The sequence below is a fragment of the Geospiza fortis genome, unplaced genomic scaffold, assembly GCF_000277835.1.
Source record: "Geospiza fortis unplaced genomic scaffold, GeoFor_1.0 scaffold88, whole genome shotgun sequence".
Lineage (NCBI taxonomy): Eukaryota > Metazoa > Chordata > Aves > Passeriformes > Thraupidae > Geospiza > Geospiza fortis.
The window spans coordinates 775,330-790,818 of record NW_005054434.1 but is presented as its reverse complement, the minus strand read 5'-3'; the positions used below and the strand labels follow the sequence as shown (position 1 = coordinate 790,818).

Here is a 15,489-nt window from a genome sequence, read left to right as displayed (position 1 = left end):
CAGTATTTGCAAAAAGCCAACCATAAAACACCCATTTTTCACACAAAGCCTTGCAGTCAGACATCAACAATTTCCCTTTGTCGGGGGAGATGATGATTTTTGCTGTGCCCAAGGAGTGCTTTTCCCACCCTGCTCTCCGAGAGCGGGAAGCGAGGCGCTCTGAGGGGAGGACGGAGATGTGAGGGCAGGAGGTGCACCTGGCTCTCTCTCAGGGGTTCTGCCTGGCTCTCAGGGGTGCTGCCTCTGCCTGGCTCTCTCTCAGGGCTGCTGTGCTGCTGTGTGTCCCCAGGCACGTTCGTGTCGGCCTTCACCGTGCTCTGCGGGGCCCGCACCGACCTCCCCGACCGGCACCGGTGCTGCGTCTTCTGGCTCAACATCGCCGCCGCCCTCATCCAGATCCTCACGGCCATCGTCATGGTGGGCTGGATCATGAGCATATTCTGGGGCATGGACATGGTCATCCTGGCAAGTAAGTGCAGTGGACTCGCCCTCCTGAGCGCTCCTCTCTGTGGCAATGGTGCTGTGTCCCAGATAATGGCCCTGCAAGCCACCAGGCTGCACTGCAGGGAGGAAGAGCCATGGGATGGGCTCTGCAAGTCCATGAGAAATGCAGTAGGCAGAGAAGTTGCTGGGAGGTAGTGGGAATGGGCCCTGTGACATAACTAGGAGAGTCTCCCATCCCACCACATGGGTCAGGAAGTTCCCTGTATGAAATTAAATGTGCAGGAAGGGGGAGCGCTGTGAACTCTGCTGTCTGGAGCCCCTTCTGCCCTGGTCACAGCCATTTGAACAAGAAATCTCTTTCTCTCTTGTGACTCTGGTTGCAAATCTGTGGTTAGTGAGCCCTTGCTAGGCCAGTTCTGTTCCCAGGGCCAGCTGTCACAGAAAAGCTCTGGTGACTCTCACCCTCCTCTTCCTCCCCAGGATACATTTACCCATTGTTTTGGAGTATTTTTTCATGTTTCAGACCAAGTTCTTAGGCTGAGCCAGAAGTGTTTTGCTGCTCCTAGAACGACATCCCATACGCCCTTTGAGTTGACTAAAACATTAGTTTAAGGAAAGAAGAATCCTTTTTCAAATGTTCATAATTGAAGCCACCAGTTAGTAGATACTACCAATCCAGAAGACAGGCTCTGTAACTCTCATCTGGTAGAGGTTTTCACTGGTGTGAAAGTTGTGTCATTTCTCCTGTATCCTGGTGCAGAGGATGGAGGTGACAGCCTCATCTCACCTCCAAAGCCAGAAGCGGCACAGAGCTCAGGGTGCTGGTGGCATCTGCAAGACCCCACTCCCATTCCAGAGGCTGATGGGCAAGCCCTCAAACCAAACAGGTCTGAGACGTTTCAGGCTGACAGGACTGGCAGTTCCCAAAGCAAGCCCTTCTCCCAGAGACCATCTTATCAGCAGCTTTTGTGTTTTGCTTTGAAGAGGCTCCACTTTGTCATCTCTTCTGATGACATCTGTGGCTGCATGACAGAGGCTGAGAGAGGATCCTGGGAAGTTGCCAGAAACCTTCCCAAAGACAAAATGGATGAAATTGGAATTTAAAAAAAAAAGGCAGAAAACCAGTGCACATTTTCAGTTGCCAAACCCAGGGGTTAAAGCCTCTCACCAAACCACCTGCTAATTTCTGAGCCAGCTTCAGTTAAGGCAGTCCCCATGTAGAGCAAATTATGGATACTAAAAACCTGAACATGTGCAAAGCAAAAGCTTTCCTCAGGATGAAGGCAGTACTACTCTTTGTTTTACCCTGCAAACCACCTGCCACGTTTCCTCCCAGATGTACCTGCAGAGCAGGTAATTTCTGAGGCTAAATGGTGAATTGGTGTACGTGTGATGTGTCTTCAAGAATCTGCCAGATTTGTGTGTAGTGCCATAAGTTCATAACCATCAACTCGTGTGTTCTTCCTCTGTGGGGCAGCCCCTGTTCTGTCTGGCAGGACTCCACTCTGCAGGTGTGGAGAGAGCCAGGAAAACATCTGTCCTGACAAAGAACCACCACTGAAACTGTGCCTTGCTTTACTCCAAAGCCCTGCTCTCCAGCTAGAGGGGTTGGTGCTTAGGAGGGTCTTACTGGGAGAGTCTTCCCCAGTTTCACTGTTGGGGAAAACCAAACAGCTTGGAAGTATCTCCAAAGCACTCCTCCCCACACCTGGCTGGATTCTGTGTGTGTGTATGTGTGTCTGCTGGTCAGCAACTTGTGGTGGCAATGCTCAGGTCATTGCCACTTGTGGTGGCAATGCTCAGGTCAAGAGGTGCCCAAGCACAGCAGCAGTATTTCATCCCTCTGGTGCCAGTAGAGAATGGCAAGAGGAGTCAACATGTCTTTTGTTTTACCAGCAGCAGCCCTTGGCAGTTTCTTGCCATCTCATTAAATAGCTGCTTTTAAGTTTACTTGCCATGCAGAGAAAGTAGTGGCTAAATGCAGCAGCTCTGGGTTGATGGAGAAGAAAAGAAAAACCTTAATTGAAACAAAGAATGAAGTGACTGGTTGCTCTTACCTGTATCAAACAGTCCTGTCAGACCCAAAGTGGTTGGTTCTTGTTATCATATTTGAAAGAAAAAATAATAACTTAGGAAGGAAACCATGTTTCTAATGCAAGGAATAAGACATTTCATTTAAGAACACTGCCAGTTTGCTTTGGTTGGGTTTTGTTTGCATGCAAACCATTGGATGCACTGAACAGAAACTATACACCACTGCAACTTGAATCTGGGTGCAGATGGGAAATAGTTAAAAAGGTGTGAAACCACTGCCCACCTCAAGTCCCCTTGCCTTGAAATTATTGATCCCATGTGTCCCTGTGAGGGTGCCAGGATATTTGGGTGGGCTAGAGGCAGGACACAGCAGGTCCTGTCTAAGCTGGTGAGGGTTAGCAGCAGGGAGGAGGGTGGGAAGCAGCTGAGGGCCAGGAACTCTGCTCAGGCTTTCCCTAAGGGATAATCACCTTGCTCCCTGTCCCTGGGCCTGCCTCTCTGTTAGCTGGTAGAGACTTGGGAGGGAGTTAGAACCACAGAACCATGAAATCACTGAGGTTGGAAAAAACCTCCAAAATCATTGAGTCCAAGTCTTAAGCCATCACCATTGTGTCCACCACTGAGCCATGTTCCCCAAATGCCACATCCACCTGCCTTTTGAACAGCTCCTTCCAGCTTTTCATCTTCTAGTGCTATTTCCCAGGCATGGAAAGGGGGAGTCTGCTCTGAGGATAATGGCATACTGTCCTTAATGAGGGAAAAAGGAGAAGAATTGCAGTCCAATCAGGTATGCTTCAGTTCCTGGAAGAAGTAATCAAGTAAGTGACTCGCAGGCATTTAGAAAATAAAAATCACCCCCACAAAGTCACCGTGGGTCTGTCCAGAGCGAGCTGTGTCAGACTGGCTGGATTCCCTTGGATGGCAGAGGAATTAATTTTGTGTGAGGTGGCAGCAGTCAGCCATCCTTCCTAACCTTCAGCTGCTGACCCTGTCTCACACAGTGTTCCTACCAGCGAGCCAGGGGGACGTGTCTGGCGTGAAAATGCACTTGAGGACTTTCCTCTAAATGGATTTTCCTGACCTGGGAAGAGATACAGAGAGTTGTGTTGAAAGGTCCTTCCTGAATGCAGCTCTCCTCAGCATTTCCATTTGTGGCTTGAGGATGGGCTGGAGAAGAGGCCCCCCAGCCACACCTGGCAGGCACAGCGAGGGCAGTGCCCCAATCCAGGCCAACCAAAGAAATGGTCTGGAAACAGAGAGTGCAACTCAGTGGGGACAAGCCCAGGACTCTTCAGAAGGACTAATCAACTGCATAAATACACACTAGGGAACAACTTGTTTTTCAGGGAAGGACGTGGTGGCTGCAGTGAGTCACCAGCAGCACATTGCTGTAGAAGGAATGAACACCACACAGGCAGGGGGGAGCAGGGCTTGTAGGGCTTTCACTGATCCCATCACCTTTCTCTGCATGCATAAAGCTGTGGTGAGGCTTGTGGCCAGCTTTGGAGGCTGTACTTCAAGTGGAAAACCTGGAGAGTCCAGTAAGACAGGAGGCATGCTGATGATGGTGTTCAGTGGGCTAGTAAATGTGAGAGGGCAGCAGTTCAGCCCAAGACAGACTTGAATAACACCAGGAAGGATCTGTGTGGAAATTAGAGCACGTTTTTCCTCCAGTAAGGTCAAAATGCTGCAGAGGTGGCATGGCAGAGTCTGCTCTCTCTGTCCCTGTAAGACTCCAAGAGTGGGTAGACCCACGTCTGTCAGGGACAGGGTGGGACACAGCAAGAGACTGACTGACCTGGGGGTCCTGTCCAACCCTCATCTCCTCTAGGATGCCCTTTATCAGGATAATATCCCAGAATGAAGATAAACTGAATGCAGTTTTGCTGTCACACTTAATTACTTTTGGCAGCACCACAGCACAGGGCACTGTCTCTGCTAATTTAAATGAACTGCCAGCTGGCCCCGCTGGACACCAGAGATATCTTCTTTAGGCAGCCAGATGGCTTTGGGAGCTGTCCTCTGCTGTACCTGCTCTCTGAAGGCAAAGGTAGAACTAGGGAGCACTTAATTCTTCTGCCAGAAAAGGGCTGGGCAGCGCTGCTGCAGCGTGCTCTCCTGGAGCCCCTCGCCAGCTCTGCGGGGACGGTGCACAGAGCTGAGGCAAACCACAGCTAATGAGCTGGCCAAAGCCAACTGCAAAACAACCTCCTAAGGCTTTCCAGGCACAGCTCCCTTGGCTACAGGCACACCTTGTCCCCAGCCCACACCTTCATCAGCCCACTGTGCAGAATGAACTTTCCAGGAAGTCCCTGCCTGCTCAGAGCTGGTATAAAAGGCTGTGTGCCATTTCTTGACAGAAACGCCAGAGAAATAACATGGTAATGTCACACCGACATGGCACAGGGGACACAAGTCAGGGATTGTTTGTCCAGGCATTGTTTTGCCTCTGCTGGATGCAGCTAAGAAGTCAAGGCTGGTTTCTGAAGGAAGCCCTGGTTTCTGAAGGGAGCCCTCCCTCAGCTCTCAGCTCTGAATGAATGATGTGCTTGGCCGCACCATCGCTCCAGGTTCACTGGATGGAGACTTCGGCTGACTCTCGGGGCTGATTGCCAGCCAGCAGTGAGAACTCACCTGTAATCATGCTATCCTCATCACTCCTTTGCTAATGACTCTGTTCAGGCCCTGCCAGAAGCAGCAGCAGATGATTGCACAGTCGCTGTATACTCAGGCTCCAAGGGAAAGCATCACTGAGCCTCTCTGCTCTGCAGGGCCCCTGCTGGGGCAGGTAACACTGCTCTCCTGGCAAGGAAACGGGAACAGGAGGCCCAAACCAAACAGTAACCCTTCATGAGATGAAGAAAATCGAAGGACATGTTGCCTGCTTGGACTTACTACACTTAAAAAAAAAATCTAAAAAGAGCTGTCCCCCAAACTAGGCCTGAGGGGAGTAGTTAAAATACCTTTTTTGCAGTTTCTTACCAAATGCAGTGGTGGGGGAAGTTCTTAAAACATTGTAGGAATGTTAAATAGCCCCAGTGTTTGCAGCACCCAGACAGGCTGAGGCATGCTGTGGTTGTGAGCTACCTGTGGGCACAAGAAAACTGAGCAGGGAAGCTGCCAAAAACTCTTCAGATGTAGTTTTCCCAACTCTGGGACTGTGAATGGTATGCCATGAACCTTTTGGTACACTGTGATGTCTTGTTTGATGCCTTCCTTCAGTGGCTCCCCTTCAGTCAAACCCATGAAATGCCAATGGCACAGAGGAGAGAGTTTCTGGGAGCATTGCTCAGAGGTGTTAGCCCATCCAGCCTGTTCTGCCTGGGGCTGGAAAAGCAGATGAGGATTCCTCTGTCTTCTTTAAACAAGAGTCCCAAATGAAATGATCCACTTCAAGTACAAGGATTAAAAGAAATGTTTAGCCCTGGTGTGAATGTCTGAGGGTAGAGCAGCTGTTCTCTGTTTACTCTGCAGCCTCAGTTTGTTCATTCTCTTCTGGTTCTCCATGTGTTTCAGATATCTCGTCTACAGTTACATTTCTCCCTCTCTCTTTCTTTCATGTTCCTTTGCCTCCTTTTGTTCACCATCAAAGTCTCACAAGGTAAGTTTGTTTCTGTTCTTCCTCCTCCTCCTCCTCACGCTCTGAGGCAGTTTCCCATGGAGAGCAGCGAGCATTGGTCGGGGCAGGACACCTGGAATTCACTTTGGCCAGTGCTGCCCACTCCCAGCCCAAGTGCAGCCATGTGCCTTTACATGTGTGTGTCCACTGTGTCTGTGTCTGTCCTGTGGCTGGGCAGCCCCAGGGATGCTGGAAATCCTCACACAGCATTGAACTGCCCCTGGGGATGCCCCAAGAGTGCCCTTGGAGCAGAGCAGGAACCAGTTTCAGTATGGAGAGCACCTTGAAGGCACCCTCTGCATGAACCCAGTCCCAGAAGGACAGCCTGTGCACAGACTGGGTTCCTTTTGCCTCACTTTTACATGCAGTGCTTTACAGGAGAAGTGCAATTTCAAGTAAATTTCATTAAATCAGTGACTTTGTGCACAGGCCCACTTAATCCTGAACCCAGAGCTGTCTGTTCTACAGAATTGCACCTCAGTTTTTGTGCAGGCACATTAATGTAAAGCTGCTTCATACAGAACAGCTAGTCCTATGCAAGAAATGCAATAACTATTTTCACATATAAACTATTTGATAAGTTAAGGCTGAAGTATTGTAATAAACAAGTTTAGCATAGGACAGGTCATTTTTTTTGGCTTATGGTCATGTAAAGAGACAGGCTTGGCCACTGTCACTTCCTTCCACCCAGTTTCAACAGTGACAGCCAGACTGAAAGGATTTCTCAATCTTAATTTCCTTATATCTCAATAAAAGGCATGGCTGTACAAGTAAGTTACTCTTACTTTAGCTAAAGATTTAAGGCAGGCCCCACCTTTCTGGCCATAGGGTTGGTTGTTTGGTTTTTTTAACTCTGCTCCCTAAACAAATTAAACCAATGCCACAGACAAGCCCAAATGACAAATTTCCAGCCAGCTCACCTTGCCTTCAGAGCTGACTCACACTTAAAATTAGAATGCATGTGAAATCATCACTTTCACATGCCCCCTAGAAAAAGCTGTTTGAAAGAGATGAGAGTCTTTCTGTTCAGCTGCACACAATAGGCAGAAATCCAGTTAAGTGTCATTATTCTGTCCCTTGTGCTTGTTTAGCATCAGGAGGTCCAGGCTGTCAAACCTGGGCGAATGTGTGGGTTTTTTCCAAAGTACAGCAAAGTTCATTCCCTGGAGTCAATTCTTAGTTCAGCAAAAAGTCCTTTAAAGATAGGGGTTCTGGCACCTGCTGGTATTTTATGTTCAGTTTTTGTAAGGGACTTATAAAAGCCTAATGTAAGGGTTAGAAAGAATATTACAAAGCACAAATGGAAAAGTGTTTGAAAAGTTAAGCATTCTTCTGAGATATAAAATTTCAGACTACTTTGAAATTCAAAATATAAAAATGACAGGCTACTTACGTTCCTTAAGCTAAGGAAAAAAAACCCTCCAGATTAAAAAAAGTTTTTTAGTTGAAAGGTGCTCACTGTGGCAGGTACTGCAAGTAAGGGCAGTTGGCTTCTTTAATCAGATTTTTTGCATTGATAAAGTCAGAATAACAAGCTTCTCTTGAAAGGAAAGTGGGGAAAGCTTCTGGTGCAGTCATTGCAACTGTTTAGGAAAGCATTAAAAAATCCAGTGTTTTTCTCCTCATCCTGTACCAGCACAGGAGCTGCAGGTGCTCTCCTATTGCCCTTCCCTGCCCTAGCCCTGCCAGGGGATGAAGCTGTCTCCTGTGGGATTTGCAGCCTGCCTGCAACAACTGTGTGCAGGACAGTGAATAATCGGGGGCCCCAGGAGCCCAAGGAGCTGTGACAAGCAGCAGGACAGGCTGCTTGAGCCCTTGGAACATCCCTGTGGCTGTCACACAAGGTGTTTGCTGTTTTGGTTGGGAAGTGCATCAAACCTCATGGCCACAGGAAGAGGAAAGGGCATGAAGGAACAGGGATCCTGGCAGTTTCCTTGGTTTTGCTGCTGAAAAGATCAGTTTCCTCCAGGCACACTGGATGGCTGCTGTGCCCTAAGAAAAGCACCTGTAATTCTGCTGGGCTGGAGCAAAGCAAGTACAGAACCAGGCAGTGAGGAAATCATTAGAGGCATCCCAAGATCTGTGTTTGACACTTCAGCCTGTGAGTCAAGGCACTCCCCTTCTCTTCCAAGAGGTGTTTGCTCACCAGTGCAAACTGCAGCACACATTGGTTGCTGTTGGGAAGTGCTGTCAGCAAAAGCCAGCAGAGGAACACAAAGATGGATAGAGGAATGTTGGGAAGGATGAAAGTTTGACAAGAAAGTCTCACAGATATGTATGCTTGGCAGAAAGATTTTTGAATGTAGAATCTGAAGAAGGAATAGAGATGGAAGCAAGTTTTGATATAGAAGAAAAGAATTGCTGAGCCAAGGAGGCTCACCAAGAATTGAGGCAAAGGGTGTGTTAGTTGGAAGGGGTTTTTATGGCTTAGAGCAAAGGATAAACCCACCTCAAACAAGAAGATGTTTTTACCAAGCAGAAAGAGAGCACAGGCAAACAAGTCAGCAAATGTTGCAAGTAGAAAAAAGGTCTCAGAATTTTCCACTGCAAGAAAACTGAAAAACAACTTCTAGCTTAAACTGTAATGTACTAACTTTGAGTGATTGGAGAACAGTAACATGAATATGGTAATTACAGTAGTTATGACAGGCTATAGATAAAAGTTAAGGTATAGATTGGTTCTACTGTATTAAGGTGCTCAGCAAAGGACAGTCTATAATGCAATGTAACCTAAACTCAGGGTCTCCAGGCCTGCAGCTGGAGCTGACAGCTGTGGGCACAGCTCTGTCACCCACCTCCCTGGGCTGCTGTAACCTCTTGGATGGAATAAACTGCATTTTGGAGAGCCCCTGGAGCCCCACATCCCTCATTCAGGCTCTTACAGAGGAAACCAACCTCCTCCTACCCGCCAGTGCTCTGGGAGGATGAGGTTCAAACTCAAGTAGATCCCAAGGAGAGATGTGTGTAGGATGCATGACCTACCAGGGCAGTGCTTGGGAACAGCTGTGTCTCCAGAGCAGGATACAAGGACATCCATTTCCCCTGCACCGCAGGAAAACACACTCCATAAAAACTTCAGGTTGTTGGGCTGGAATTGGTGACCACTGGTACCTGCTGTGCTCTTACAATCCCTTCAAGCAGAGGTGCCTGTGCCAGGCTGGTGGCAGGCAGGTGCCAGAGCAGCAGGGCTGGCTGCCAGCACCCACATGGCTGTGCCCAGGGAGGAGCAGCACCAGGCAGCTCTTGGCTAAAGCAGGGCAGGGGGCTGCCCTGGGCAGCCTGGCCACGAGGGACAATGTGGCCCCCTGTTCTCCCACGTGGTTTTTGCTACTCCTGGTAAACCAGGCTCACCCAGGGTCCTCGTTTGGAAATAACTCCTGTTATTATCAAGCGCAACACGGCGCAAAGAACCAACACTCCATCAGAAAGGTGTAAAAGAGAGATTCATTATAGCAACATGTGGCTTTTATAGTTTTTCAAGATATTTACATTTACTTAACATTCACTGCCCACTGGTCATAAGAAACAAAGTTCTCAATAGGTAAACAAGGAACCACGTCATTCTGTGGGCCAGCTAAAGTCCGTATCTTTTAACTTTCTCTCCTTCATCACGTTGTCTTGGGGATAGCCTTGGTGTCTTCCTCGAGAGAGATACAGGGCTTTCCTTATCTTTAGGAAGCCTTCGCTGGCTCACAAGAACAGCACAAAATGCCTTTCCTACAAACTCTAATCATGTTCCCTTCCCCTCCCTCCTCACAGGCTACAAGGAGCAGGGGATCCCACAGCAGCTCTAGTGGCTGGGACAAGTGTGGTCAGAGAACGCGGCAAGAGATTTCCTTTGGCAGCCGTGGGCCATGGACCTTTTCATTACCCTTTGTCTCTCTTCTTGTCCCTTTGTTTTGTCTCCCTGTGTCTGCCCGTGCCCGTCCAGCGGAGCGGAGATGCAGAGCAGCCGGCGCAGACTTGCACTGACGCCCCCGAGCAGCCGAGATGAGGCGAGCACGGCTTGGCTTGGACTGGTCCCGGCCCACCAGGAGGACGAGGGTGCCAGGACAAGGACACGCCCTTGGCAAAGGTGGCACCTGGACGGGCAGCTGAACCAAGGGAGGGAGAGATCCTGCCTTCCTTCTGCTCCCAGGGGGAGGTTGCTGAAGATGTTTTGCCTCCTTTTTGTGCTTGCTGGTTGTGAACATCAAATGCCAAGGAGCTGTTCATAGATACACGTACAGAATGTAAAAACAAACCAGTGGTACCTTCCTTCCTGCCCCAAGAGTCCATCCGTGACTGCTTTGCAGCAGTGGAGGGTCCAACCCAGCCCTCTCTGCTGCCTGTGTATGTAAGATGTTCACTGAAGCTCTGTCCCTGCAGATGTCTTGAGAAATGTGCTTGCTGTAAATCCTATTGTACCGCTGACATGACCGGGGCCATCCCCTGCTTCCACCTGCTGCCACCATGCAAGGACCAGAGCTCCCACCAGCCCAGGGGACACTTTTCCCAGCACAGGATTGGTGTCCTGCAGCACCTCGCCTCTAGGGCAGCAAGTACTGCCAAAAGCCTCTCATATAAAACAATACTGGGGGAGCCAAAGAACCTTTCCTGCCCCTGGAAGGGACTCGCTGGCAGTGTCTCCATGCTTTGGAAATGGATCCCCTCAGAGCACAACAAGTGCTCCTGGCTGAAGCAGCATCCCAGCTCTGCTTGCCCAGGTAAGTATCCAAAACTCCAGGATCTCCACCTGGTACTAGACAGGTGCTTGGGAGCTGTTGTGGTTGGAAGGCCTGTGGCCAAAGAGGGTGGGGCTGTGATTTCATGGTTTCATTTCTCAGCTGGAGAAAACCAACCAAGCAGGTCAGTGGTGAAAAGCCAAGAGCCATTTGGGACCTGCACTAAAGCCAGGGGATGAGCTTCTCAAGAGTAGCACTGCCACAGCGATGGCCAAAAGGATTTCTGCTCACAACATTCAACAATTTCAAGTGTCTTTGTCCATTTCTACCAAAGGGACTGGTTCAGGGAGTGGCCTGTGCTGTGCATCTGCAGCTCTGTGGCTTGCTGGGCTGTATAGGTGTTACAGAACTGAGCTTCAGCATCTCCTGTGAGACAGACCATCTCTGCTCCTCCATTTCCCACCTGGGAAAAAAAGGAGTAAATTGGATCCTAACCAGCAGCAAATGGGGAATCTGTAGCACATCTGGAAAACACCTTCACAAGCTCCTGCTGTCATCAGTGACAACTCTTTTTTTGAGGTCTATAACTGGCCCTGAAGCCACCCAAGCCACTTGCCTGCTCAGCTGCAGCATGTGCAATGACACAGAGCAATGGTTACCCCTCACCTTTGCCAAACCAGAATGGCTGGGTCAAGTGCAAACACCAAACACTGCCTAAGCATCAAGTTAGCCGTGCTGTGGTGTCAGGATGGGTGTGCAGGAGCCCTGCAGACATGGATAACAGGCCATGGATAAAAGGAACCAGGCAAAGCCTTTGGAATAGGAGCAGCAAGTGTGGCTTAAGAACAACTTCTTCTGGTGCCTGTGAAGTTGGGTTCACTTTTAGAAGGTGGATTTAAATGTGTAGTGGACAGGCAGCACAAGAAGCCTCAGGCTGGGGAGGAATAAACAAGCTGGTATTTTCACTGGGCCTAAAGTGCCAAAAGTCACATCTCCTGTGGCATCAGATGTCAGTCAGATCAGCAGCAGATGCCCCATCCCAGAGACCCAGCACCTGCACAAAAGGTCCCCTGGGAACAAAAAGGGACAGAATAAGCTCCTCATCAGCATCACCAGGGTTTTGCTGACCTTCTGGGCCACACTTGGTGCTGTCTGTCTCTGCTCTAGTGAGGATGAGAGAATTGTATTGGCTGGGAAAGGACTGAATGGAAATGCTGCCCTCCCTGGGATGGCTGCAGGTCTCTGAGAGCATCACTTTGGTTAGGTCTGGGTGCTGCCTGCATTTATTGCATGAAGGAGTCTGAGCAATGCAGAGATGAGGTGTGGGATTTATAATTTACTTTCAGGTTTTGCTCTGTAAAATTTCTTATCTTTCACCTTCTTACTGAATTGTTGAAGCCAAGAAAACACTCAATGCACCACTTCAGAGGTGCTGAAATCTGTCAAATGTCACCCAGGACAAAAAGCCTTATTTTTGCCTATTGTGGTGATTTGCTTAATTGATTTTAATTAGAAGCAGACAGTTTCCCACTCTCAGCTTTATAAATTGGCCTTGCTACCAGGCAGCAAGCATCAAATTGCATTTTCCCCAAGGCTGTCCTGTGGTAGTAATAAAAATGATAAATCCCTCTGCTTTTTCCAATAGCCCTGAATAAAACTGGCACTGCCAAGCTCCCCCCAGCCCGGGTGTGAGCAGCAGCCTGCTCTCAGGCAATGGTAAGTATTGTATTTGCAGGGAATGCCCTGATGAAGGCAGGAATGATGCATCTGACTCCATGCTCTCAGAAGGCAAATTTATCACTTTATGATACTACATTATATTAAAGAATACTATATTAAAAAATATAGAAAAGATACTTTCTGAATGCTAAAGAGATAATAATGAAAACTTGTGACTCCTTCCAGAGTCCTGACACAGCTTGGCCCCAGTTGGCCAATGAGTCAAAACAACTCCCAGCAGAATCCAATGAAACAATCACCTGTGGGTAAACAATCTCCAAACACATTCCACATGAGCACAACACAGGAGAAGCAAATGAGATAAGAATTATTTTCCTTTTTTCTGAGGCTTCTCAGCTTCCCAGGAGAAAAATCCAGGGCGAAGGGATTTTTTTCAGAGAACGTGAATGCCCCAGGTGAGCCCCTCACCATGGCTTCAGGTCTCCCCATGGCAAGCAGTGGGAGCTCAGAGACTGAGCCCAGGGCAGGGCTGTGCTCACCAGGCGGTTCTGTTCTCCCCATCTTTAGTACCACATCCTCCACTTGGTTTTCCTCCTCTCACAAGAGGTCAGTTCTGTGGACAGCTGGCAGCATCTAGAGGGGCCTGTCTGGTGCCCACAATCCAGGCACTGACAAGAAAAGCCACGCTGTGAAGACACAGCTACAAGTGAAAATCTGGAGCTTTCCCCTATCAACAATTACTTCTTTTTTTTTTTCTCTTTAGGGTAAAATTAACAACCCGGCGTTTTCACACCTCCTTCCGAAGCACTGCAGAGGGGACAACACCTCCACCTCCTGTGGGAGCTGTGACCAGCTGCAAACCAGCACAGCCAGAGGGCACAGCCCAAGCCCCTCCTCTGGTCCGATGTGCATGGCCCCCAGCTATCCCAGCACCATCAGCTGCTTTGTAAATGTAGATGTTTGACATGCGAGTTTTACAGCTAAAGAGTGATCGTGGGTAATGAAGAATAAATGCAGTTGCTCCACCCCCATCTGCCAGCAACACGGAATTTTTCTGCTGCTCCTTTCTGATTGTGAAAAAACAGGTTTTTCAAAAAAAACCCCAAACAACAACCAAAACAAAAAAAGGGCTTTAATGAAATATCTTCTTGGTACTTGAACCCAGCTGGGCTGAACGACTGATTTACTACTCATTGGAAAGCAATTCCAGGGAGGAACCAACCCAGTGAGAAAACAGCTTCATCCTGGGTCAGCCCAGCCACTGCACTGCAAGGCACAGTACCATTTTCCCAAGGTCACTGGTGTTGCCAAATCCATATTTACCATGGAAAAGGTGCTTTGGGAGGTGACCCCCACCTTCCCAGCCTTTTGCCTGGTTGGCCATCCTTGCTGCAGGGGCTTGGGGTTGCTCACAGCTGGGAAGGTCAGTGGGGCTTTGTGCTGGGAGCAGTTCTGGCACACACAGCCATGGGTCAGGAGAGTCAGATGTGAGAGGGGACTCCATCTGTGCCACACCCTGTGCTGCCCAAGACACAAAGCTGCCTGTCCCTCCCTGTGTGCATTGACTGGCACACATTTTATTAAAGACCTTCCAGTGTTGCTGGAAATTGCCCCTTAACTCTTGCTGTGAGTGTTGTGCTGAGCTCTGTGGGTAGGAAGCTGAAGCTCACAGTCCCAGTATTCTCCAGAGGGCTGTTTTATTCCTTGCCTCCTGCTTCTTCTGGGCTGACCCCGCAGTTCACACACATGTATACACTATAGCCAGGATGCCTTTTATTGCTACCCAGCCCAACCTGCATCCACTGCAAGACACCACCAAGAGTTCCTTGACATCCAAACCCCAGGTACAAGGAGACCTTGGCTAGATCTGACATTGCTCCCCAGGTAAAAGCAATGTCTTCTCCCACATGCTTGCCAACCATGGTGTGGCAACACAGCCCTGTACTTTCCAGCTGGCTTTGCTTCATGCTCACACATACAATGCACTTTGAAGCAGTGCTGCAATTTATTTCCCAAACTGGCACTCAGCATTCCCATCCCCCTGTGGGAGCAGCATGGTGCAAAACCCCAGGACACAGTGGCACCATCTGAAGCAGGGTTCATTACAGTGAATCCCACCAGAGCACATGCTAGCCACAACCCATCCTTCCTCCTCTTGTCATCTGTATAAATACCTAAGCCAGGCTAAAAGTCAAGTCCTACTTCTCTTGCACCCACCCAAGCGGCCAGAGGGAAGCAACAACATCCTGTTCCCACTGCTGGAATGGTGCAGTGGGAAGTGAAGGTTTTGTTCAGGCTGTAAGAATGGCAAAGGCCAGAGCAGCTCAATCCATCTTCCAGCTCTGAGAATGCTTTCAACAGGCAGGTGGGAGGGAATGGCACATTTTGGCTTGCGATCAAAAGAGGGGCTCCCCTGGGCCAGCACTGCTGCAGGTGATGCAGTGCTCCCCCAGACACCCAGCAGGTGATCCCACCCTGGCCCACACCCCTCCTCCACCCACCACACCCCGGCACAGGCACTGCTCCCAAGGCTGGCAGGGGGATAGCTGGCTCAGGTCTGTGTGCTCTGTGGTTTTGGCCATGCATGTGTAGCTCAGATTTTCCACCTTAGGAAGGAGGGAGCAGGGGCCTGCCCATCTGTGCCGTTTGCACCTCGCTGGTGAGCCCACCTTTCCTTTTGGTACTGGAGGCCAAACTGAGGGGTTGCAGAGGACCATTTGTATGCCTGTTTATATCAGTGAGTGTTGGATTGTGACTTCTTGTGTTTTGATACTGTGGATATTTTTTTTTTAAAGTTAAATATATTCTATTGCTGGACAGCTGGAATGAAATGCAGCGTCTTTTTGTGTCACCTGGAGAAACCCCATCACCCCTGATTCCAAATGGGTTCTCTTCTCCTCCCACCAGTGAGGTGATGGAGAGCATCCAGCAGACACCAGCCCGCACCCACATTCCCTGAGGAGAGGAGGCAGGGGGCAGGACATGGCTTCCTCAAGGAATTCACAACCAGAACCTTCCAGAGGAGTAGAAGGCTGGTGAGGAGCCTCA

At 49.3% G+C, this 15,489-nt stretch overlaps 1 non-coding gene across 1 annotated transcript; it reads left to right on the top strand.

Moving 5' to 3' along the window:
- Positions 1-352: 352 nt before the first annotated feature.
- Positions 353-15,267, top strand: LOC102043368. Its single transcript, XR_004082378.1, has 3 exons — positions 353-469; positions 9,857-10,803; positions 13,205-15,267. It is a non-coding gene; the product is annotated as an uncharacterized LOC102043368 (transcript).
- Positions 15,268-15,489: the final 222 nt, after the last annotated feature.